Here is a 27423-nt window from a genome sequence, read left to right as displayed (position 1 = left end):
TTAAATTTAATAGTACGTGGGTTTAACACCTATACATGATAGATTGTGGTAATATCCCTCATCTCTATCATTTAAGTACCCTCAGCAACTTCCTAGACAGGTGCAATAACAATCACAACAAGGCCTGTTAGCTTACTCTAATGCTGATAAGTTCTAATGCTAGTTTGTGCATAAGGTGAGGAAATTTCAATAGCTATTCATACAAGCATGTTTCTTTAAATTTTTATAGAGCCTTTTTTAATTACTATAGTGAATAGTTCTTGCATAGGACAAAATCTTTTATGTAGAGTCTTAGAAACTTTGACATCAATACATATGTTGAAATCGATCCTTGTAACTCATCTTAGGTAGCTGAGTGAATGGTTCAAGGTTATCAAACATTGGTTTAGCAGACTTCATGTGTTGAAGCTCACCAAAACCTGACAATATGAATGCTCCAAATGCCTTAACTTCGTTATTTTCTTCAATTGTTCCAAACTCAATTTTATACCAATATAGCTTAGTAAGATGCCAAATTTATTTATCTGATGCACCCAATGATTCTACGCCAATAACTTGAGAAATATCAAAAAACTCAGAGTGTACTAGCATTGGCACATGACCAAGTATCTCATGGAATTTCAGGTTGAGGAGTGTATATTGGATTTCTTGTGTGACAAATATAATATGTTGAATGAAATGTTTTGAAATCCAGTCCATTCAAAAATTTATGTGGGTGCAACAACCATGCAACAGGTCTTATCTTCCTTCCAGTGTAATGCTGCAAAACCTATGCACAAAACCCATGCCAAATTTGTTTTATACACTGGCAGAAGTCTCCATCCATAACAAAATATAAATACAGGCTATCAAAACCCAATATACCTATGAAATCTCTTCTAGTTGAGGAATTATGTTAGGAGGAAAGTTGAAAAGTGGAAATGATTGCAAATACTCTTTGCAAGCATGAATGAGGTACAATTCACTAATATTTGTAAGGACTTCTACCCAAACATGAGCTTCTTCAATAGTATAGTTGATATCAGGAATGGGTTCTCCTCTGTAGAAATCAAAATCTCTCATGATTTTGAAGTAGTTCAAATCACATGAAACTATAAAAGCTGAACTACATTTTTCTAATAGCCAAGGGTAAATGAATTTATTTTCTATGTTTCAATTTTTATTTCCATTATATTGTACATTGTACCATCAAATATTGAACAAGTTGTGGAAATAACATTAAATGGTACCCAAGAATGGGATAACAATGACTCACATTTTGTGTTTTTTGGCCAGATCAGAAATAAATGACTACCTTCTCTTGTATTCTTCATCATGGTATCCCTATAGATAAATCACTAGGATGAAACAAGTTCAGTTCAAATGCTATAAAACATATCCTCATGAGTGTAAGACTATGTATGAAATCTCACGAAAAATAGTCGTGGTTGATGCATTTGTACCATACTTGATTTGATGGCTAACCCATGAAGAAGACAAACATAAAAGTTCCAATGTGTTGATATTATATAAAATCTCTACATAAAAATGAAAAATTTCACTAGAGGACAAATGAATGATGTAAAAATAAAGCATTTAGAAAATTTCGTCGGGAAAATCATGTGTCAAGAGTTAATAGTTTACATTGTACAAGGATCTAAAATGACTATCAAGCATAAAAGCCACAACAAGAAATAAACCAACCTAAATACCCGAGTCCTTACAAGTGTACTGGAAAATATGAAAGAAATTAGAATCTTTATAGTAGTCTATCTCATAGGCTTCTAATTTCACTATGTTTGGTTTTTTGGTTCCATATAATCTAAATGGGTTTTTTTATTGTTGGTTTTATATTAATGAATATATGATAAAAATTTCATAGGAATTGTCGAATAATATAATCACAAAGAATAGAAACACACCAATGATCCTTTTACTGTAAAAATTGTTTTTTTACTTTGATGGTGAATGCAATGGGGAATACCTAAGTTAGATAAACAAAATCAAATATCAACACTTGGGACATTATTAGCACACACAAAAAGAGTAAATAATTATATGCATAAGAAAAGTAATGATTTTTGTCCCTTTTTGTCCCACCATAAGGAGAAGCATCAAAATCCATGGCTCCTGATCAATCAAAAATAGACAACACAAATGGAAATGTTAATAATGGGAACACTAATGGTATTCCCTTGGATCCAAGACCTAGACATCTAATGCCTTTATTTCCATCTAATGATGGATATGGAAGGAGTATTTTTCCTACAAACCATGATGGCATCAAGATTGTATCTTCTTGGCTTGATGGGCCAGTAGTTTTAGATGATAAATATAGGCCTCCAAAAAATAATCTAGTGTCATCGGTGGTTTCACACACTACGTATCTTTATCCACTTGGAAACAATATGTAGCATTTACATCCTGTAATGGTATGATACTCATTATTTCTATTATCATTTTTTTGTGTTTTAATATATTAAGGATTATTTTAGGTGTAAGCTTCTTCATGAACAGAGTGTACCCATCTAACTTACTATATCATCATACAATACATATGTTAGATCAAATCCTGGTTTTGGGGCACATGGGTTTGAAGCGAGAAAAAATGAACAAAATTGGAGTGTTTTTGACAATGGGAGACCAAGAGGCCGAGGTAATGATGCAATTATGAACAATACTAAAAATTTGGATGTCCTAAATGAGAAAAAGTGAGGACCAATAGCTGCAAGGTTTAGGAATCAGTGGGTTACTCTAGGGGACACATGGAAACCTTATAGGGAATACGATATTTAGAAGAGAATAAACTATAGTGTATTCATGTTATATGGTCTTTGGATATGATAACTTGTGGAATGAAAATCCTCTTAATATCACTTTCTGTGAGATTAGTCTCTTGCATTTTCTTGAGACTATCTAGGTTGTTTTATAGGATGTCCAAATAGACAGAAATATATTTGGTTTTCCTGTCATGGGGTTTTGGCTATTTTGAACATGTTACAAGAAAATATATGTTGTCTTCAGTTAGTGACAAATACATTTGTTGGGCTATGGGACAAATGGGAGCAATGTTGCAGATTATAGGTGAGGATATTAGGAAGGATTTGAGATGTTAAAACTGTTGAACATTTAAATTTTCTTCCTCCAGTGGTGATCCAGGTCCGGGTGTGACAAAGGACCCTTCCAAGACCTTTTACTTTTGTCATGTGTTAAATTTCATTTTTAAAAGAACATAAGTTAATACATCTGCATGTTTTAAAGAAGAGGAACATGTAAATCATCAACACATGAAAACATAAGTCATTGATAACGGAGTTCCTCCAGGAGGGACTACTTCTCCAGGCCCCGGTGTCAAGATGGTGTAGGTCGCTGCATTAAGTGTTGTCAATAGTGATGATGTGCATAAGAGATGAAGTTGCTATCATACAAGGAAAATTCCCTCACACAGGAGTGGCTCCAAGAGATATTCCGCTATAGGAACTCTCAGTGAAAAGGACTCCTATTAGTATAACACAAACTCATGCATGATGAGCAGCCCGCCAACATGGCATAAAAGGGATCTCAATGCAAACATACATGATGACAACATGAGTATCCCATCAACATGACGACAAAGGGATCTCAACAAAACATGATGAATCATGACAACAAGTAAATCACACAAATGATTCCACATCACATCAAGCAGGAATCATGAAGCAAGTATGAAAACAAGATACCACATCAAACATCAAATAGGGATATGTGCAACAGAATTCATAGCAAAAAGAAGTACATGAACACACTACATATACCTCACATCCTGGGGCCATCTGAAGAAGAGGATGTCAAACTGCTGAAGCTGGTCGTACCATCAATCTCATGGCATCAAATCTCATGGAAATGGTTGCTTGCACATGAATGCTGACACCTGCACTCCACTTAGAAAAGTTTCTCAAAAATAAAATGAGAAAATGGAAAATATGAACACACCATTAGATTTGTGGCGTCGAATAATGCAAAATCGACTGTCAAATTTATGAATTCTGAGAAAATGAAAATCTAGGGCTCAAGGAATCTTTTATATCCCCTTGGATTCCTCAAAGATTCCCTCCTTTGGGTCCTCTGCAAACTGGCTGCTCAAATAAGGAAACTAACTACGCCATCGGGTTTGTGTCGTCAAGAGGTGTAGGATTGACATATAGTTTTTCCAATTTGGACACTGCAAAAATTTCACTCTCCTAGGAATCATGGTTCCACCTGCAAATAAATTAATTAAAAATTCACTTTGAATTCTATGCCACTCCTGGTTCCTCCATGCTACCTAGGCGCACTATCCAAATGAAGGTTTATATAATTTTTCCCAGGCAGATATTACAATGACGTTTGTATGGAAAATTGATAAAAAACGAAATTAGTTGAGGAGGGGTCGGGTGGTCAATCCCCGTCCCTCTCATTTTAACACATTACTGTTTTTTTAAACAACTGCAATGTATGTTTGGGGGTTGGGTCCACATTGGGTGGCCCACCCCATATCCTCCGTAACACTTATTAAAAGGGTGCATTAAATTTTGTTGTACATGGTTTAACATGGGTGCATTAATGTTTTTTCTTTGGGTTCATGGTGCATGGGGCTACTGCATGGTGGCGGGCTAGCTCACGTCGCTGGCACAGGCTCGGTACCCGCCGACCTCCTCATTACAATTACTACGTATGGAGATATATATATATATATATATATATATATATATATATATATATATATATATATATATATATATAGATATAATTTTTATAATAATAATAAGGCCTTTTTCGAAAATTCCAAAATTTGACTGAAGGAGTCAAATTAAACATGCCACAAATTCACCCAAAATCTGGTCGGATTTCGTCTGCTAGAAAACTTCCAAATTGTGTCTCCATTAAGCCTGCCTAGTGAGCAAAGTTGTTAGGGTCCAACCCTAACCCCCTTATTCATGTAATAGGGTCAAGTCATAGTTATAGTTAGTTAAAGAGTCAATAAAGCCCATATTAATATTTGTAAGTGGTTGACCCGCATTTAAAGAAGGGACCACAGTTAGTTGCAAATGGGCCATGGTATTAGATAGATGGTATTAATAAGAACCATGGTACTAACCCATGGTATTTCATGCATGAATCCTATATAAAGGATATAGACTCCCCATTGAGGAGCGTCATGTCTTATTTTGTAATCGAGCCCTACTCTATTGGAGATTGCCCCCTTGAAGAGGCAAGCGAATATTGCTTTCCTTTCTGAATAATAAAATACATGCTGTTATTTCTCATTGTTCTGTGTTCTGGGTTATATTTCTTCTTATATTTGGTATTCTAGCATCTTCTCGTAGGTCAAGAGCATAACAAGTGGTGTCAGAGAACTTTCCAAGGCTAGTGGGATTTCCATTTTTAGAAGTTTTTTTTTGGCTAGAGACGTGTTCTAGCATATCTAAACCACGAGATCTGTCATTGAGCACATAAACCTATGGATTTTGGGAGGCATGCATGCAGGAAATACAAGTGGTGGTCATGCTTGTTGGACTCCCTTGTAACCCCTCTGGGTACCCCTTCGAGTAGTAGCGCATTAGATAGAACCGTGCACGGACTGTCTTCCACGTACCCTTTGGGTATATCAGAAGCCCCATAGGCTCACCTGAAACCTCGCCGTAGATAAAATGTCGACCGTCTTGCTACTACAGTACACCAAGAATAGCACTTGGGGAGATTATTCGCGTGTACGATAGGGTAGTCGGGTAGTACGGCTAAGGGTACAGTTGATCCTCCTTAGTTAGTGCCCTGAAATATTAAGCCAAGTAATACTATTGGACCCTTATGTATATTGTGATCTGTAGCACCTGACACTCCTTGAGACCATAGTTCCCTTGTCTCTCTATAGATCGCCTATCATATTCTTTGCTAGATCAGATCTAGCAAGTTCGGTTCTGTCGCAACAGCAACAATCAGATCCGCCATTCAGATCTAGCAGCGGGGGTTCAGTCAGTGCCACAATTCCTACTCATACTCAGTAGTTGAGGGTTTCACAGACATATTTGACTATTTCTACAGGGAGGCTTGTGGCTCCTATATGTTGGGGTGATTCTCGCAGGACATTGGTCAGGATTAACTTTTCTGAGAATTAGCTACTATCGCAAATTTGTCTGCAATTATGGTCGCATTATTAGACCCCTCACTCACCTTCTCAAGAAAAATTCCTTCCTTTGGAATGATGAAGCACAACAGGCATTTATAGCTCTCAAACATGCCATGTGTTCCACTCCCGTATTAGCACTACCCAACTTCTCAAAATCTTTTGTGATTCAATTTGATGCTTCAGGTACGGGTATTGGGGCTATCTTAATGCAGGAAGGTCGACCCTGGCCTTCACTATCCAACAACTAAGTGGGAAAAATTTGGGACAATCTACCAATGAGAAGGAGATGATGGCCATCTTACATGCAGTGGATACCTAATGACCATACTTATTAGGGCGGCATTTCCAAATCTGCACAGACCATCAAAGCCTTAAATATTTTCTAGAGCAATGCCTATCCTTGCCACAACAAAATAAATGGCTAGCCAAAATGTTGGGATATGATTATGAGATAATTTACAAGAAAGGGCGCAAAAATGTCATAGCAGATGCTTTATCATGCCAATTTGAGGAGGAAAGCACCCTACTAGCAATCTCTCTTCCCATTCTAGAGTGGATTGAAGAGGCTCGCAAGGAATGGTTTTCACATCCTTCACTCTCCCAACTTATTAATCCATTGCAAGAAGATCCAAATTCCACAGCGGGCTACTCTTGGCAGGATGAGATTCTTCGCTACAAGGACAAAGTAGTGATATCACCAACATCCACCCTCAAAAATTGCATTTTGGCAAAGTTGCACTCATCTCCCTCTACAGGCCATTCAGGCTTTCAGAAGACTTATGCTCGCTCTCGGCATTCATTCTTTTGGACAGTCATGAAAAAGGAAATTCTTACTTTTGTAGCTGAGTGTGATGTGTGTAAGCACCACAAAGGAGAAACAGTTAAATCCCCAGGAACTTTACAACCATTGCCCATCCCTGCCTCAATCTGGACGGATGTTTCTATGGATTTCATTACTGGTCTTCTGAAGTTAGGAAACAAGTCAATCATCATGGTGGTTATGGACAAACTTTCTAAGTATTCTCATTTTTGCACCTTACCCCACCCTTTTACACTCGCTTTGGTGGCTCAATCTTTCATGGACAAGATCTTCAAATTGCATGGCATGCCCACTTCCATTATGTCTGATCATGACCTGATCTTCACTAGTAACTTTTGGCAGGAACTCTTCAAGCTACAAGGTACCCAACTCCAACTCAATAATTCCTATCATCCCCAAACTGATGGTCAAACTGAAGCAGTCAACAAATGTTTAGAGACCTACCTCTGGTGTTTCACTTCAGAAAAGCAACATCTATGGGTATAGTGGTTACCTCTAGCAAAATGGTGGTATAATACTAACTATCATGCCACCACCAATATGACTCCATATGAAGTAGTTTATGGTCAACTCCCCCCCTTCACCTACTTCTTATATCCCAAGATGGTCTAAGGTACAAGAAGTGGATCAACTCCTAGAGAACCATGCAACCATGCTTGCCCACCTCAAAGATAATTTCCATCAAGCTCAAAATATCATGAAGCAATAGGTAGACCAACATCGTTTAGAGTGCACATTTCAAGAAGGGGATCAGGTATTCTTGAGGTTGCAACAATATAGGCAAACATCACTCCAAGACAAGGGTTGTTAGAAATTATCTCCAAAATTCTACGGACCATATCAAATACTTTAGCACATTGAAGAACTAGCCTACAAGCTAGCCTTGCCACTGTGGGGTATTTAAGAAGGTATGTTTTTATTGATTATTTTGTCATCTTTTCTTTAAAACTCATAACCTTTTTGCATCATGAACTAGGTAGATAACAAGAAATCATGACAAAATCTATGGGATTTATACGCAACACAAAACTACTAATAATTGCCATTTCTTATGCAGGAAAAGGGAAAAACAAAAGATTGTCATCCCAAAGAAAAAGACAAGGAAAATTTAACTGCTGTCCCTTTGGCAAGGAACCACATGCAAACAAGGCGATCCAAATTGAAGCGTATCAGCCAAGGAAGGGAAAATGAGATATCAAATTGGCGCAAGGAAACAAATGGATAACTGGGAATTAATAGTTTGGCGAATCCCTCAGGATCCTTTGATCCTGAGGGATCGCTATCTTAACTATTTTTGCATCATTGATATCTCCGCTCGGCTGTTATAAAAAGGGGCAGCACTGCTAGCCCGAGGGGACAATCTGCTATTATTTTCTATGTAACTTTCCTTTGTATTTGAAACTTTGATCATCGACTCTCATTGAGAAGTGATCCACTATAACTCTGCTTTGATGCTTTAATATAAATCTAGTTGCTATTCCATCTTTGATCCTGGAATAATCTCAAGCGATGTGTCCCTGGAGGCTAAGGGCCCACCCCTGGTGGAACACTTGCTCCTGTACCATTATCTTTAATTCATGCATGGTTTTCATTATCAGCTTTGTTTGGTAATCTAATGTGTTTTGTTATTTTACATCACGGTTCTGTTATATTTGATTTATGTGTGACTAAGTAATATTGTTCTCTGTGACAGGAATGTCGTATTGTTCATTCTGACTTTGTAATGCATTGTTGTTCCTTTAATCATTGATATAGCATTGCTGGTCCTTACCAAATGATATTGCTGTTCAATTGTAGAGTAACCGTGTTGTGACATTCATAAGTTGGTATTACTATATTCATCTATGGTTTACACTTAATCGCAATTGTTGTTCAACTGAAATTGTTGTTCCAGTACGAATTACAATTGTTATTCTTTGTAACTGAGATTTATATTTGTGGTATTGAAGTCAGATTACTGTTTTTCTCAATATTAAAGCGTGTCATGTGTGTTATTTATTTTGGTTCATTGTACATTTACATTTGGCTCTAAGTGTTGTTCGATATTTCATTGCTAATTAGTTGCCGTTCTATTTTTTTTGCTGTCATATTTATTCTTAGAGTAAAGATTGCTATCTGATTTTTGTAGGATACGATTGCCGCAGCTATTTCTGTAGATTAAGGTTTTGCTGTTTATAAGAACTAGTTGCTATTCCATTTCCTAGTTACTGTTCCATTTCCTGTTATTTGTGTTATCATTGCTTTGGTGTGCAGAACGATCTGAAATTGTAGTGAGCATTAACATTTGTTGTCTAGTTCCCAGGTTGATGATCTGTTCCTTGATTATCTTTAGTTACATCAGTTTACAGAGAGATGAGTTACTATTACTATACCCTTGACTGATAATTTGCATAGTTTTCTGAATGCATGATTTAAGTCTTAAAGTGCTTTACTGTAAGTAGATCTTGTTTTAAGCATTCGTTTACTCTTGTATTCTAAGCACTATACTACTAGAATTACTCTGACAAATGACCGCCTCAAACTGAGTACACTCTTTGAGATAACAAATTGTTCCTGGATTGATAAGTTAATATGAGGTAGATAGAGGTGAAAAGGATCCTTTTTACTACTCGACATTTTGGCGCCGTTGCCGGGGAAGAGTGTAGCCATTTGTTTCTTTTCCATAGTAGTGTAAGAACCTGTTAGGAAAGAATTGGGTTTTAAAAACGGAAGGTAAGAACCTGCATGTGGAGTATGTAATATCTCTACTCCCCTGCCTGCTTTCCTGCAGATTTGTTGCTGTCTTGTTTGGGTACAACTTAGCAGTTGATTTGTGTGCATGACTAAGCAGAAAAATCCCGAAAAGAATCTCAAACCTCTACCCAAGTCTGATAAAGCTAAGGGGCCAGTGACCTTGGCCGATCGACCTTTATAGACGAAATCCTTAAGAAAGCAAAATCTCAGCCTTCAGTAGGACCTAGAAAAGTTACTTCTAGACAGCCTACTAGTTCCCTTCAAGCCACAGGATCACCATCTATAGCCTTTTATAAGGTGCATAGTTAAACCGAAGAGTAAGATTTTCAAGAAATTGAAAATTCTAGCCCAAAATCATTGCATGAAGGGAACCTTAGCAACCTCTATGAAGGAAGAGGAGAAACAGGAGAGACTGAAGAAAATTCTAGCCCAAAACCATTGCATGAAGGGAACCTTAGCAACCTCTGTGAAGGAAGAGGAAAAACAGGAGAGACAGAAGAACCAAGATCTCCTCTTGGGGTAATTCAACCATTAAGCAGCCCAGATAAGGGAAGTGCTACAAAAATCATTTATAACGAAGTCGAAGAAACTCAAGAACCTGAACCCCCCCAGACATTAGGCACTCTCATCATCCCAGATAAAGGAAGTGTTGTTAAGGCCATTCCCGTTAGAGCCATTCCCCCTCGATAACCTAGGAATACCCTCCTAGATATCCCAGAAGGTTATTGGCATATATTTGACCAAATGGCCCAGAACCAGCCAAACACCCAAACCTCTACACTGTAATACCCCATTGTGGATACTGCAGCTAATGCACCTATGAAAGCAATTCCTCTCCAGCATATCCCTACATTCCATGGCCTTACATTAGAAGATCCGGATGCATTTTTATTCGAATTTGATGTGTTGTGTAGAGGATATGACTATACCACCGATCCCCAGAAACTGAAATTATTTCCCTCTACATTAAAAGGGGCTGCTCTAAGATGGTTTATGGGATTGGTTGGTGGTGTTATAAATAGATGGGACCAGATGAAAGAGTCTTTTCTAAAAAACTATCAGGATTATTGTAGGTCTAGAGAGTTAAAAGATGAAATATTTCAGATGGTAGCTAGACCAAATGAAACATTAGAAGAGTACATTGAACGTTTTTAGTATAATCTTCAAAGATCTCCTTATGCATCATTACCCTTACCTGATAATGTATTAAAAACAACATTAATTAGGGGAATGAAGCAACAATGGATTGAAACACTAAATATTATGGTAAAAGGAGATATTTATCAGGAAAATTTTGCTGACATTATTAATCTATGTATCAGGCGCTGGAGAGGTAGCACAAGACTAAAACTAGTAGAACATGATCGGTTTGCAAGAGATAACAGAATTTCGGTAGAAGGAGTAACTCGTGCAGAAATTGGAAATTTATTAGAAAATTTTAAAACTGACATATTGGGGACACTAACAACACAACTTGATATTATGCAGGCCAAACAAAAGCAAGCAGAGGCTGAACATAATTTGGCAGTCTTCTGTCCCAGATGCAGAAAGAAACACAGCCATAAGGAGTGTCCATTCGATGCAGACCAATTTTTCACCATTTGTACAAAAGACCACTCTACAGAGAGTTGTCCCTCACTTCCTGGATTGAAAGCAGTATACAAGGAAGCAGAAGAAGAGCCAGAATCGGTGTATCTACTCAATCAGTGCCGTCAATGGCAGCCATGACAATCAGGTATGTTTTCAGACCCAGCTTCTTCTTTTCAACCTCCATAATATCATGCTCAATAATATAATACAATGTGGCAAAATCAACCTCCCTTCCCGAATTGGTCACAACAATCATTTCCTTCATCATCTCCATGGCCGAATCAAGCAAGCCAACCCAATTGGCCAAATTTTCCCTATACCCCACCATATTGGCAAAACAATGTATATCCAGCACAATGGACCCCTCCTACTTCACAGAGTCAAGCCTGGCAGACAAACTGGCAAAGACCGATGAATCAGCCAGTAGGAACCATCCCGCTCCCTCAACCTACACTGCCAGCATTACAACAAAACCCCCAGTCTAACTTAAGACCACAACTCCTAGCCCAACCCAACCCCAATCCGAATAACAAACCGGTCCAATCCATTCAAATAATTGAAACACCAAAGATAGGAACCGATCTAAGGGAGTGTAATGACCTTCAATTAAGATCTGGGCATATCATTGAAATAGAGGGAGATAAAACAGCTCAAGTTGAAAATCAATTACCTATAGAACAACCACTACAAGAAGAGGATGTGACTAGACAAAAAATTCATGACCCAGCAACCACATCCTCTCCCCCATTCCTAGAACGATTAATTATACCTCGACCCATACAATATCCTGATTTTGACATTCTGGGAGAACTAAAAAATCTGTACATAAAAATCCCACTCCTCCAAGCCATTCAAGATATCCCGATATATGCAAAGACTATCAAAGAGATATGTATAAAGAAACTAAGGAGGAAAATAACAAATAACCCAAAATTCCAAGTAGTCAGCACTCTATCCGACTTATTATCAGGAAAAGAAACACCCGTTAAATACCAAGACCCAAGAAATCCAATAGTAACCGTACAAATCAATGGACAAACCTTCTCCAATACCTTAGTTGATATATGAGCTGCAATTAATATCTTAACAACCACCACTTGCCAAAAACTGGGCATTATATCAATAGAACTAACCCCCACTTTACTAGAACTGGCTGACCGATCTATGGTTAGGCCAGAAGGTACACTACATGATGTCATGGTATTCGTTGATTCCTGGGAGTATCCGGCTGATTTCCTGATAATAAACCCCAAAAACCGACTTGATGGACATCCATTGATTTTAGGCAAACCTTGGCTTGCAACTACCGATGCTTATACTGGCTGCTGACAATGCAGTATGACCATAACTAGGGGGGAAAATATCAAGAATCTAGCTTTATATCCCCCAGCGTAGCCAAGCGTCACAATAATAAAAACTAACAAGCGTCTTGTATCATACCTCACCGAAAATATTAGATCTCCATTAACCATAGAAGAGGCCCTAGATTTCAAAGACCAAATAGAAGATGATGCCATTAACAATTTTATTAGCCAAGCTGAACCCAAATCCCACATACAATGTCACATGATAGAAGTAGCATTTCATAATGAATTAAAAGAAGATCCTTTTAAAGATACACACGATCAAGCAATACCTACTACCTCTGTCTCAAATAGCAAAATTATATAAATTGAGCCAGGAAAGACTATAAACATTAATGCCAACTTGACTTCTGAACAAGAAAAGAAGCTTATCCGACTACTAAGGAAATACAAAGAAGCATTTGCATGGGACTATCCTGATATGAAAGGAATTGATCCCCAGTTATGTACACACCACATTTACATAGAAAAATATGTGAGACCTATTCGTCAACCACAAAGGAGACTTAACCCTCATCTAAAAGACATTGTAAAAGCTGAACTTCAAAAAATTTTAGATGTGAACTTCATCTACCCTATCTCCGATAGTAAATGGGTCTCTCCTCTTGTTGTGGTACCAAAGAAGAATGGAAAGTGGAGGATTTGTGTAGATTATAGAGAGCTAAATAAAGCAACACAAAAAGACCACTTTCCCCTTCCATTCATTGACCAAGTATTAGACACATTCGTAGGAAAGAAATTATTTTCTTTCTTAGATGGTTTGAGTGTATACAATCAAATTCAGATTGCCCCTAAAGAGAAAGACAAAACCACTTTTACTTATCCTTGGGGAACATTTGCCTACAAAGTTCTACCTTTTGGCTTATGTAATGCTCCTACCACATTTCAAAGGGCTATCCTCAGCATCTTTTCAGATTTAATAAATGAAGGGCTTGAAGTATACATGGATGATTTTACACCATACAGAGATGATTTTGACCCAGCATTGGACACACTAGAAAAAGTCTTGCAGCGCTGCATTGCCACCAGGCTTTGTTTGAGCCATGAAAAATGCTATATGATGATGACTGAAGGACTTATTCTAGTCCATTATATCTCAGTAGCTAGCATACAGGTAGACCCAGCCAAAATTCAAATAATTTTGCTAATTCCCACTCCTACCACTCAAGTAGAGGTACGCATTTTTCTTGGATTTTCTGGTTACTATAGAAGATTTATAGAACATGTTTAGCATATTTGTGCACCTCTATATGCATTGATAGGTAATGTTGACTTTCTTTGGATAGAAAAATGTGACCATGCTTTCCAGGATCTGAAGAAGCTCGTGTCAACAGCCCCAGTCCTTCGAGGTCCAAATTGGGACTTGCCATTTCAAATTTCATCAGATGCTTCAGATACAACTATTGGAGCAGTCCTTGGGTAGGAAGAAGATAAAAAACCATATGCAATTTCTTATATTAGCAAGAATTTATCTCCTACTGAATTGAATTATACTGTTATTGAAAAGGAATTTCTAGCTGTAATACATGCTGTCAATAAGTTCATGCATTACATTATTGGATAGCCTGTTATCTTGTATACAGGTCACTTTGGCATAAAATATTTAGCAAATAAACCAATCACAAATGGTAGAATAACTAGATGGCTGATTTTATTGCAGGAATTTGATATCACAATCAAGGACCAACTTGGAAAATAAAATCCTGTAGCTGACTTTCTCTCACGAATGCCAAAACCAGTGGACATAGCAGCAGTTGAAGATCAATTTCCAGATGAGCATTTGTTTGCTATCACTGTTAAAACACCCTGGTATGCTGATGTTGCGAATTACTTAGCAGTAACCAAATTACCGAAACATCTAACCCCCAATGAATGAAAATAGATTGTCTAGCGAAGTGCTCAATTTTCTTGGATTAGGGGCTACTTGTTCCATATAGTGGCAGATATGCATATCAGGAGATGTGTTCGGGAGGATGAAATTTTTGACATTTTGAAAGCTTGTCACGACGGACCATGTGGCGGACATTTCACCGATCAGAGAACTAGACATAAGGTGCTGCAAACAGGGTATTATTGGCCCACGATCTTCAAAGATGCAAAGAAGTTCGTTCAAGCTTGTGATAGTTGCCAAAGAGCAGGATGCCCTGGTTAGTTTGACGAAATTCCCCTGAATCCACAGCTAGTTATTAAACCATTTGAGCGATGGTCCCTCGATTTTGTTGGTCCAATTAACCCATCCTCGAACCAGAAAACATATATTTTGGTAGCAACAGAATATGTCACCAAATGGGTTGAAGCGGAGGCATTGCTGAGAGCTACAGAGGATTCTGTCATACAGTTGTTGTTCCATATATTTGTGTGATATGGGCTTCTAAGAGATATAATTACAAATGGTGGACCACAGTTTGCTGGTAACATTATTGCTGCAACACTAAAAAACTATCATATCCAGCACAAAATTACCACTCCATACCACCCATAGGCAAATGGTCAAGTAGAAAGTAGCAACAAAATAATAAAAGCAATCTTAACAAAAACCATTGCATCACATAGACACGATTAGGGTACAAGATTACCAGAAGCCTTGTGGGCTTACAGAACAACATGGAGAAGCACTACCGGCTACTCACCATACCAATTGGTGTTTGGAAAGGAACCCATCTTTCCCATAGAATTTGAAATCCAAACATTGCAAATAGCACAAGAAGTCGGTCTACATCTAAAAGAGGCACAGATTAATAGATTACAGCAGCTCAATGAGTTAGATGAAATTAGGCTCTCTACCCTTCAAAACACTGCATTAATCGAACAACAGTGAGCTAAATGGCATGACGATCTCATTAAAAATAAAGTCTTCCACGAAGGAGATTGGGTTCTCTTATACGATTCCAGGTTTTAGGATTTTCCCGGGAAGCTTCAGACTCGTTGGCTAGGGCCATATGAAATCCAGAAGGTACATGATAATGGCACCCTTACTCTAATCACCATTGATGGATATGGACATACCTTCAAGGCAAACGGCCATCGAGTTCGACTATACCGTAAACCACTTACTCAAGAATCCTTCTACCAGCAACTCCGCGAAGACTCTGACATGCAAATTTTGGAGGAAGAGAAATCTTCCTCACCTCTGGTTCATTAAAGTGATTCAACTGTTCTTACATTTTGTACATAATTCCTTTGTTTTGTTAGCATAAATTATTCTCTGTACATATTTTTTGTATTTGCACTTTGTTGTTCCTTTTCGAAGAATCAGCAATTCTATCGTTTTTGCTGTTCCTTTTAGAAGGAACAACACCTTCACCATTTTGTTGTTCCTTTTTTTCAAAAGAACAGCACTTGTAGTTTTCTGCTATTCCTTTTTCAGAAGGAACAGAACTGTCATTTTTTTTGTTCCTTTTTTGAAGGAACAACATTTGTATGCACTTTTGTTTTTCTGCTGTTCCTTTTCCAAAGGAACAACACTTTCATTTTGCTGTTCCTCTTCCGAAGGAACATCACTTTTTGTATTAGCCATTCCTTTTTTCACTTTCATTTTGTTGTTCTTTTTCCAAAGGAACGACACTTGCATTTTCTATTGTTCCTTTTCCAAAGGAACAACACTTTTTGTTTTTGTTGTTCCTTTTCCAAAGGAACGGCACTTGCATTTTCTGCTGTTCCTTTTTCAAGGAGCAACACTTTTGGTTTTTGCTGTTCCTTTTCCAAAGGAACGACACTTGCGTTTTCTGCTGTTCCTTTTTCAAAGGAACAACACTTTTGGTTTCTGCTATTCCTTTTCCAAAGGAATGGCACTTGTGCTTTCTGTCGTTCCTTTTTCAAAGGAACAACACTTTTGGTTTTTGTTGTTCCTTTTCCAAAGGGACGGCACTTGCGTTTTCTGTTGTTCCTTTTCCAAAGGAATAGCACTTGTATTTTTTTGCTCTTCCTTTTTGAAAAGAAAACATTCTCGTATTCCTTTTATTTATGCTTGTTCTCATTGGTGTTCCAATTAAAGCACAGCTGCTATCCCTCTCAATATATAATAATTTTGAGTCTTTTGGAGCACAGCTATACACTTATGCAATGGATACAAAACTAGAGCATACTAGAATCAGCAAATTATATAAAATCGCTATTTTTACAAGAAATTGCTTTGAATTGAGAGGAAAGAGGAAAGGACACAATTAATCATCACTTTTTTTGTCATTATCCTACTAATACTGATATGATTGGATATCTTTATCATAGTGGTTCTTTTTTTCCCCATAATCTTCCTTGATCATTTTAAGGAATAAGAACAAAGGGTATATTTTTCTATTGAGATGTTAAGACTTCTTCCACCATTCCTACTCTTAAGGAGTGCTAAACCACCCTTTGTGTATAAATAGGAAAGTACTTTATAAAAGAAAAAAGGAAAAAAAAAAAAAGAGAAAAATGTTTATATGACTTGTTTATATGAGTTGTCAAATGCAGGATAGGGGGTCTCATCAAGAGCCAACCTACCATGATCATAAGGAATAAATTGAAGTGGCATTCCCACTATGGCCACCACACCAGGGATATGATCCAAGAGGCACATCAGAAAAAATAAAGAGTCCTTGGAACAGGAGGTCTCATCACGAGCCGGCTTTCCCACCTTTCACTCCTTCCTGGTGAATGGCATTATGGTTTAACTGGTTACCAAGCCAACATAATGACCTCCATTTTGACATTGCACAACACTTCCTAAGCATACACAAAGGATCGTGGTTCCATGGGTGAAACAAACAACTCTGTCAAGGTTATGGACACCTGTCGGTAGCAGAGCTCTATTAATGGTATTGAAGTCACATTCCTTATACACCAATAGCAATCATCAACACCCTTCTTTGCCTTATACCTTTGTAATACGTCAAATAAGATTATGTATATCACTTCCCTAAACCATTAAACACATGAAAATCTATTGTAACCAATCATGATGGAAAAGTTGATCATGACCGCATTAGACTTTTTGTGCACGTCAGCTATCCTATCCTCCTAGCCTCGCATCATATCACAGCATTCTCTTATTTGTTAAGTGATCGTATTATAAACCTTGATTTCAGCAACCTTCTCCTTTTGTAAACATGGCATTTTGGCATATGATGCTCCTTTATGACTCTGTACCATGGTAGTTCGGCACGCTCCTCCCTCATTTGACGGCCGAGGACGGCCTATCACATTGAAGGGGGTAGGCAGGTGACCTCATAATTTGCTGGTATATGTGTCAAACTATTATTTGGAAAACTTTTAATTGGGAATAGCAAGGCTTAACGGTATATCATTTTTCAATTTTCATGGCTTGTTATTCCTAAGCTATTTCCGTATTATGCTCTACAGCAATTAGTAAGTGACTCGGGATTTGAACGAGCCTTGCTGTTTCATTATTTTCTTTGTGTTTCTAATATTTTTAACAGCCTGTTATTCCATTGCCACCTCTATGTTTTTGCAGTGAACTAAAACATGGGAGGAAGATAAATTCGGAGAGAACCACAAGTATTGACAGTTTCTGATGCTGTACGGGAAATCTTGGCAAGGGCAGGATGGTTAGTTTATCTTAATCGTTTACAGGAATCCAACGAGATTGTAGCAATAGAATTCTTGTAGAACTTGCAAGAATATCACTCCACAGTAAGGGGGAGACACATAGCAGTCACCGATGACATAATTGCAGAGGTCTCGGGACTGCCAGCCACTGGACCTGTGTGGACTCTAAAGAAGGAGAGACTGCAAAAGATTATAAAAATCTTCTAAGATGAAGGCCAGAACCTGACAGTCAAAGGAAAGGGAGTTCTACCAGCGACATTAAGGGAGCTGTGGGTAGAATTGGCGAAGATCATCTAGAGCTACATCACCTGTGAAGGCAGGAAAGACGTGGTAAGACCACGACACCTTAAACTTTTGGCTGTATTAAAACAGAAATGCTCTGTCAACTTACCTGCATTTTTAAATTCATTACTTCATGATGTTGCCCAAAGCGTGAAAAAAGCACAACATGTAGAATCAGTAGCAAGTCACCATGGGCTGATATGACTGATAGTTAGCCACAATCTTGTTTAGCAACAGAGTTGCTGGGAAGAGCTAATTGCCAGGATAGACGGGGGACTGACTCTGCCAGTCCCAAAACGAAAACATGCTACCAGTACACCGAATAGACCATTGAAACAGAGGAAATCATTTAGATTGGCATGGATTAGAGGGAGGTTGGACAAATCCCAAGAGAATACCAGCCAACCAGTGGAGATAGATGATTTAGGGGATGAGCAACCCCCGCAATTGGAAGGAGAAGAGAATGAGAAATAATTGGAAGGAAATGAGGAAGGAGAAACGAAGGAAGAGACTGAGAAGCCTGGGCAGGTGGAGGAAGATACAGAGCAATGCGAAGAAAGCCCATTGCAAAATCCATTACAAAAGAACGAATTGGCCCAAATTCTGGCCAATATGGGTGAATATGCCCAACCTATCAGCCCGCTAGGTCTCCATATTGAAGAAGAACCAAAAGAGCATTCTGCTCATGAAAAAAATGCACTTGAAGAATTATGCGACGAGGAAGAAAAAGAAGAGAATCATTCCGTTCATGATGAAAGTATGACAGGAGAGAAAAGTGATGAAGATACAGAAGAGGAACAATCTGTTCCCAACCAGACTACACTAGAAGAATTTCAGGGAGAAGAAGGGGTGGAAAAAGAAGTCACCCAGGAAATAACAAAACCAGCTAGGGTTTTTACTCCTGAGCAACCCGAATAGAACAACGAAGGAGCACCCCAAGAAGAAAACCAGGGAATTGGCCAAGATGATAATCCAAGCCCGAGTAAATAGACAACTGTTCCTTCTAAGAAAATAGAAGAAATTAAAAGATTACGAAAAGAACAACAAAGATTTTTGAATGTGATAGCACGACTTCGACAACAAATCAAGGTTTTGAAAATGAGAAAGAGAGCAAAAAGGACTTCGGGGGTAAGACATGCAACCACTCCGGCGAGACCCCTTAAGAAAAAGGTAAGGAGGACTCAAGTCCAGCCTGTTGTTCAAAACCAAAAGGAACAATGTTTAGCTGTTACCCATGTTGAAGTGAAAATAGATGATATACCAACCTGTGACAAAGAAGTTCAGACAGAGGCACAGCCCTCTGAAGAAATGCAAACCATAAAAATGAGACGATGCAATAAGAAGATTCAAGTGAACCTTCCGCTTACCACTACCATGTGGGACAGTGATCCAAGGACAGTAACCCTACGAGAGGGTTTGATGCAAGCTCAACAAGTAGTAGAAAAACTCACAGAACAAATAGTTTCTCGAGAAAAGTATGAAGAATTACAACAACAGCTAAGGAATGTCAATTTATCCAAAAGCCAAGCTTTTGAATAATGGCGAAAGGAAGAAGAAAAGGTTGCAAAGGTAACTCATAGGTTAGATGTAGTTATCAAGCAGATGGGTACCTTATGATCTTTGTACACTGACGTCCTAGCATGTAGAGCCCCTGCTAAGAATTATGCCTTGTTTTTAATGGAATGATATTTGCAATTGAAAATTAAGGCTGTCAAAGCAGGAGCCCATATACAAATTAATACTATTGATGATTTTATAAATTATTGTAAGCACTGTGGAGTAAAGGTTCAAATATTATTGTGTGAATTCTATCTGCATAACCTTGTGTTAGATCAAGAGACAGAGCAAAACCCCGGCCCTTTCGTTGGGGATATCCAACTACAGGCATTTATTTCGTTTGGAGTTAATCAAATCAAATGGCTTAAAGCCTATAATGCCTTCCAAAGGCAAGAAAACAGATTAGATTTATGGGTAAGAGCTGAGCCTAGAAATCCAGTGCAGTTATGGAGGGAACATAGTGTTAGGTTCCTATACCAATAGGTGTCATATTTCATGATTGACTATGGAAATGCCAAATATGTCATCTTTTCATGCTACAAAGGTTCCATATTTCCAAGAAAACCAAAAAAATTTAAAAATCGTAAAGAGGGTATGCCCTAAAAGAAAAATCAAAGGGCAAAAAGAAGAGTGAATTGGCCAAGAGAAAAATAAAAGAAAATGAACCCCAATCAAGAGGCCAGGAAAGTGTGCTAGCTCAAATGCCACTACTATTCCATTTTTGAAGAATTACACAGTTAAGGGAAGGCCAAACAACTTAATCTTGGCCTCTCTAGGTTTAAATTTCTTGTTTTAGAGATAGAGAATAAAGATCTATCCAAACTGTTTAATCTTGGCAGATTACTAGATAGGTAGAGAAACAAGGGTGCTCAACTGCTTAATCTGAGCCCCTGGAAGAAATAAGGATATATTTAGATAGGAGGATAGCCAAAAGAAAAGAAGAAAATCAAGGTTTGCTAGTCCAAGTGCACCCATCCAAAAAGAAGAAAAAATGTTAGGCAAGTAGGCTCGGTAGGCAGTTTTGAGGTTGTAGAATGAAGACTTGTGATAAATTTTGTGTTTCAAAGTGTTAAATTTACTTCAATCACAAGTGCAAAGCAGTTTCCCTTGGAGCAGCTCAAGCGAGGCATGACTAACTTCCCCTTCACACTTTCCCAAATCATTTACTAATTTCCCCCAGAGATATTAAGATCTGCTTAATATCACTGCATTATTCATCTCATTCCATAAACATTTGCCCAAGTAAAGATCTGCTTTACTTAGGGGCTGGTCTTATTCCTTGTATAAATCCTTTTTCCCTTTTAAAGCCTAAGTTCCTAACATTATACTTAGTGCTTTCCTTTCAAAATTCATATTAACTTTTGACTTTATTATATAAATCCCTCTTTATTTCCCCCCCCTGTATTCAAAATATAGTAAAAATCCCATATATATAAGTATCCTCGCCTTGGTTGAAATATAACCATAAGTATGTTTTATGGGAATTACTAAGTTTATTTGAAACTTAGTAAGAACCCTCCTCTGATGCATTTTGGCCTCCTCTGATCCGATATTGCACCATTTAACCCCCCCTCCGACCCAATATCGCGAATCACAATCACAAGTGTTGGCCCCCTCTATGGTTTCCCCAATGGCAACCCTCTGATGTGATATGGCAATCACTATCGCAATGTTCATATGCCCCCATTTTTCTTTACCGATGCATGTCTCCAATCCATTCCCCCGATGCGATATCGCTATCGCAATCGATGCGATATCACTATCGCAAGTCGTCGCTTATCGCAAAGCCTTCATCCCATTTCATCGCCGATGCGATATCGCAATCACTTAATCGCTATCACATATATCTAAAATCCCCTGTCCCCTTGCCATCCCCCGATGCGATATTGCAATTTCTTCTCAGCCGTTCGATCTGCCCTTGCATGATCCAACGGCCCGGATTTATTCATTACTACAGTGATCGCTCCTGCCCTGTAAATTCATATTTCTCCCGCTTAAGTTGTTTTTTCCTTTTAAAAGGTAAAAAGGCTTTTTTCTTCATATTTTCATTCGGCACCTGTGCACGCTCCAAATGCAAAGGAACCTAGTCATTCTTCAGCCATTTTTCGACCTCCTCCATCCAGAATAGCTCCAGACAACGAGCTCACTCTCAGCCAAATTTGCCAGTATGCATCGTCCTCTTTTTGATATCATTCAGCACCGATAGACCTTCTAAGCCCGCAGAAAACAATAAAGAAGACATCAGCAGTTATATTTTGCCATTCAATGTTAAAGCAAGGGCGATTTAGCATAATTAAAGAGTATCAGTGGGGAAAAAGAGTATCGGTTTCAGCGAAAAAGAGTATCAGTGAAGAATTAAAATAATATCAGTGGAAGAGTTAAAGCCACATCAAAGGAACATTAAAGAGGATCCAATAAATCAAAGAGTATCAGCACAGAGTTAAAGCTATTTAAAGCTAAATCAAATCAGAATTAATGAAAATCCGAGCCGACTAAGAGGAGCAGATGAGAATTCAAGGCACAGTTATTGTAGACAGTCGGCACAAAGCTACGAAGGATGCCTGTAAGCTCAACTTTGAAGGATCTGCCTCCAGCGCAGCATAAACTAGATATTTTCACTTTGCTTGTAATTTACGTTAGGTTAATCTTTAGATATTTCCTCAGATCTTTATTAGATCTTGTTTGTACATATTCTATCTTATAAATTCCCCTTAAAAGATGTATTAAGGGTGGGCTGGTTGGTTGATTAAGTCATTCTAGACTTGCGCTGTAAGCCTGAGAACTTTTATGAACAAAGATTGTTGGTATGTTTGCTTATGAACTGACTGGTTGTGGATTTAATGGCTGAAGAGCATATTATGGAATTCTCGTGCTTCCTCATGGATCAATAAGTCTTTCTTACTTCTGTTTTCAATTTCTATGTGTCTATATCATCCATGTATCATGATCTAAGTTGCAGAAAGAAAGAATAGCTCAGACTTTACTTCTATGTACTTTGTGCTTAATTTCTGTGATTTTTCTATGTTTTCTTCAGAATTAGTCATGAATATGAATACTTCATTGCTCGTGTTTACGCTAGTTCTCTCATTTCTGAATGCTGTTTAGGAATCCTTCATTTCTCCTAGATAATATTCATTCACTTTCCCTCTGTTAGCTGAATGAAAGATTCTTAGTTGCCTTTCATTCCCTGACCTCCATTTCATCTTAAATTCCAGCTTTGAAGATTGTTCCATGTTTAGCTATCCTGCTCTGTATTCCTCTCTTTTACCAAAGAAAACACACATAGCAGTTCATATTCATTGACTCCATGCCCAATGGTCTGAACTTTTCACACTTTGCATGCCATCTCTGTTTGAAAACATCACCCATCCCACCAAACTTAAAAAAAACTCATGCACATCATAACTAGCCTAAAATCACCCCGAAACAAAGTTAAATCATAAAGAGAGAGCCCTCTCTGGTTACAGGTAGGCTAGGACCTGTGGCCAAAAGATTGGTTAGTGGTTACCTCGGCCGTATTCCCTTAGGAGTCAAAGGGAACAACCTGAGTGATAACACATAGGAACCTCATGAGGACTCCAGGCGTGATTGAAGCATTAAGACCCATTCATATAGCAATCAATCGTCAAGGGATATAATACTTCTTTACCATTAAAGACCTTGCCATTGACGCTGCTAAATTTCGATATCAGATTTCTAATACGAATATCCAACTCAGGGAACCATTTAATTATGAGAAATTTAAACTAGCCACTAATCGCTTGAGCCTCTATGGTGAACTTATCTTGAGGGCAGGGCCATCTTGGTTAGGATATAGGTTCCGGAGTCCGATTATTTGGCACCCTGTGCCTGGATACCAAGCCCTGTATGAGATGCCTGAGGGTTAGACAAGCCATCTTTTTGAACACCTAGTTAGGCATCATGGTTGTAGACCACCACATGAGATCCCGTCTCCAGCCTACTCTCTCACCGCCTTACATGTCAGCTACAATGTTTTCATGAGGGCATGAAAAAGGGTAAGAAAGGGGGTGTGTGGAGTACTGAACAAGGTATGTTTTTATTGATTATTTTGTCATCTTTTCTTTAAAACTCATAACCTTTTTGCATCATGAACTAGGTAGATAATAAGAAATCCTGACAAAATCTATGGGATATATACGCAACACAAAACTACTAATAATTGCCATTTCTTATGTAGGAAAAGGGAAAAACGAAAGATTGCCATCCCAAAGAAAAATACAGGGCAAAGTTAATCACTGTCCCTTTGGCAGGGAACCACATGCAAACATTGAGGTGATCCAAATTGAAGTGTATTAGCCAAGGAAGGGAAAAGGAGATATCAAATCGACGTAAGGAAACAAATAGATAACTGGGAATTAACAGTTTGGCAAATCCATTGGGATCCTTTGATCCTGAGGGATCGTTATCTTAACTATTTTTGCATCATTAATATCTCCGCTCAGTTGTTATAAAAAGGGGCAGCACTGCTAGCCCGAGGGGACGATCTACTGTTATTTTCTATGTAACTTTCCTTTGTATTTGAAACTTTGATCATCAACTCTCGTTGAGAAGTGATCCACTGTAACTCTGCTTTGATGCTTTAATATAAATCTGGTTGCTGTTCCACCTTTGATCCTGGAATAATCTCAAGCGATGTGTCCTTGGAGGCTAAGGGCTTGGCCCTGGTGGAACACTTGCTCCTATACCATTATCTTCAATTCGTGTGTCATTTTCATTATCAACTTTGTTCGGTAATCTGATGTGTTTTGTTATTTTACATCACGGTTCTGTTATATTTGATTTGTGTGCGACTAAGTAATATCGTTCTTTGTGACAAGAATGTCGTATTGTTCATTCTGACTTTGTAATGCATTGTTGTTCCTTTAATCATTGATATAACATTACTGGTCCTTACCGAATGCTATTACTGTTCAATTGCAGAGTAACCGTGTTGTGACATTCATAAGTTGGTATTACTGTATTCATCTATGGTTTACACTTAATCATGATTGTTGTTCAACTGACATTGTTGTTCCATTATGAATTACAATCGTTATTCTTTGTAATTGAGATTGATATTTGTGGTATCGAAGTCAGATTACTCTTTTTCTCAATATTAAAGCATGCTGTGTGTGTTATTTATTTTGGGTCATTGTACATTTACATTTGTCTCTAAGTGTTGTTCGATATTTCATTGCTAATTAGTTGTTGTTCTATTTCCGTTGTTGTCCGATTTATTCTTAGAGTAAAGATTGCTATCTGATTTTTGTAGGATACGATTGCCGCACCTATTTCTGTAGATTAAGGTTTTGCTGTTTATAAGAACTAGTTGTTGTTCCATTTCCTAGTTGCCATTCCATTTCCTAGTTGTTGTTCCATTTCTTGTTATTTGCGTTATCATTACTTTGGTGTGCAGAACGATCTGAAACTGTAGTGAGCGTTGACATTTGTTGTCTAGTTCCCAGGTTGATGATCTATTCCTTGATTATCTTTAGTTACATCAGTTTATAGAGGGATGAGTTACTGTTACTGTACCCTTGACTAATAATTTTCTTAGTTTTCTGAATGCATGATTTAAGTCTTAAAGTGCTTTGTTGTAAGTAGATCTTGTTTTAAGCATTCGTTTACTCTTGTATTCTGAGCACTATACTACTAGCATTACTTTGACAAATGACCGCCTCAAACTGAGTACACTCTTTGAGATAACAAATCGTTCCTGGATTGATAAGTTAATGTGAGGTAGATAGAGGTGAAAAATACCCTTTTTACTACTCGACAGCCACCCATTGCAAAAATCCATCCCGTCTTCCATGTCTCATGCCTCAAGAAAGTGGTTGGGAATAATTGCATAGTTCAAACCAGTTTACCCGATTTAGATGAAGAAGGTTCAATCTAGCTCCGAATTGAACAGGTTCTTGACACGCGAGAATGGCACCTGCGCGACCGCATGATCAAGGAAGTCCTCATCAAATGGAAGGACACCTCTCTAGAGGATGTGACCTAGGAACCAACCACTGTTCTTCAGTAGTTTCCGCAGCATCAGCCTTGAGGACAAGGCTATTTTTATGGGGGAGGGCATGTTAGTGTCCAACCCTAACCCCCTTATTTATGTAATAGGGTCAATTCATAGTTATAGTTAGTTGAAGAGTCAATAAAGCCCATATTAATATTTGTAAGTGGTTGACCCGTATTTAAAGAAGGGACCACAGTTAGTTGCAAATGGGTCATGGTATTAGATAGATGGTATTAATAAGAACCATGGTACTGACCCATGGTATTTCATGTATGAATCCTATATAAAGGATATAGACTCCTGATTAAGGAGCGTTGTGTCTTATTTTGTAATCGAGCCCTGCTCTATTGGAGGTTGCCCCCTCGAAGAGGCAAGTAAACATTGCTTTCCTTTCTAAATAATAAGATACATGTTGTTATTTCTCATTATTTTGTGTTCTAGGTTATATTTCTTCGCATATTTGGTATTCTAGCATCTTCTCGCAGTTCAAGAGCATAACAAAAGTCAACCCTAAACTTTGACTACTCCTAACTTTCGCATACAGACTCAGTTTGACGAACCGTTCACACAACCCACTAGTACAAAATGGTTAATTAGTTACTAAAACAACGACTAAAGTTTTCATATAAATTATTGTTTTTCAGTCGACGACCATTAGTAGCTAATTTACAGTATCTTATAATCCAAATTTTAGTTGTTTTTAGCTTAGTCATTAATTGATTGTCTCAATTTTATCATCTAGCAGTATATTTAGTCATAAATTTGGTCATTAATTTAGTTATTGATTTAGTCCTTAATTGCCACAATTAATGACCAAATATACAACAAAATATATTACTATATGATTATTTGAGAAAACCAATTAATGACTAAAATGTTGGTCGTGTTATAAGATACTGTAAATTAGCTACTAATAGTCATATATATGCAAATTTAACTCATCGTTTGAAACCAATTAATGACCAAAGAAATATGACTAAATTTTTGTTGTGTTATAAGATACTGTAGATTAGCTACTAATAGTCGTATATATGCAAAATTTAGTTGTCATTTGTAATGAAAAATTAATCATTTGTAGTAGTCATTTATATTCTTTTGACAGTTTTATATTCATTATAGAAACGACTAATTTAGTAGTTTATATTCATTTCCTTTATTTTCATTAATAATCATTATAAATGACTAATTTAGTCATATATTCATTTTATTTTTGTTCATCATTAATCAATATAAGCTACTAATTTAGTAGTTTTAGATTGATTTTATGTGTTAATTATTAATCCACATAGATTAATTAGTATGATTTTGCGACTAAATTAAAAAAACATCATACAATGTGAATTGGTTCATCTAATATGAAAATTCAAAATTACATATGTTAGTTAAAATATTA

At 37.6% G+C, this 27423-nt stretch overlaps 1 pseudogene; it reads right to left on the bottom strand.

Moving 5' to 3' along the window:
• Nucleotides 1–237: 237 nt before the first annotated feature.
• The window catches only part of LOC149202382 (phenylalanine 4-monooxygenase, chloroplastic-like), a 47006-nt pseudogene continuing 19820 nt past the window's right edge, over nucleotides 238–27423 (bottom strand).

The sequence above is a fragment of the Pinus tabuliformis genome, chromosome 2_1 (genome assembly GCF_031772625.1).
Source record: "Pinus tabuliformis cultivar Carrire ecotype Pingquan chromosome 2_1, CPIR1, whole genome shotgun sequence".
Classification (NCBI taxonomy): domain Eukaryota; kingdom Viridiplantae; phylum Streptophyta; class Pinopsida; order Pinales; family Pinaceae; genus Pinus; species Pinus tabuliformis.
This window is presented reverse-complemented; position numbering and strand designations above follow the sequence as displayed.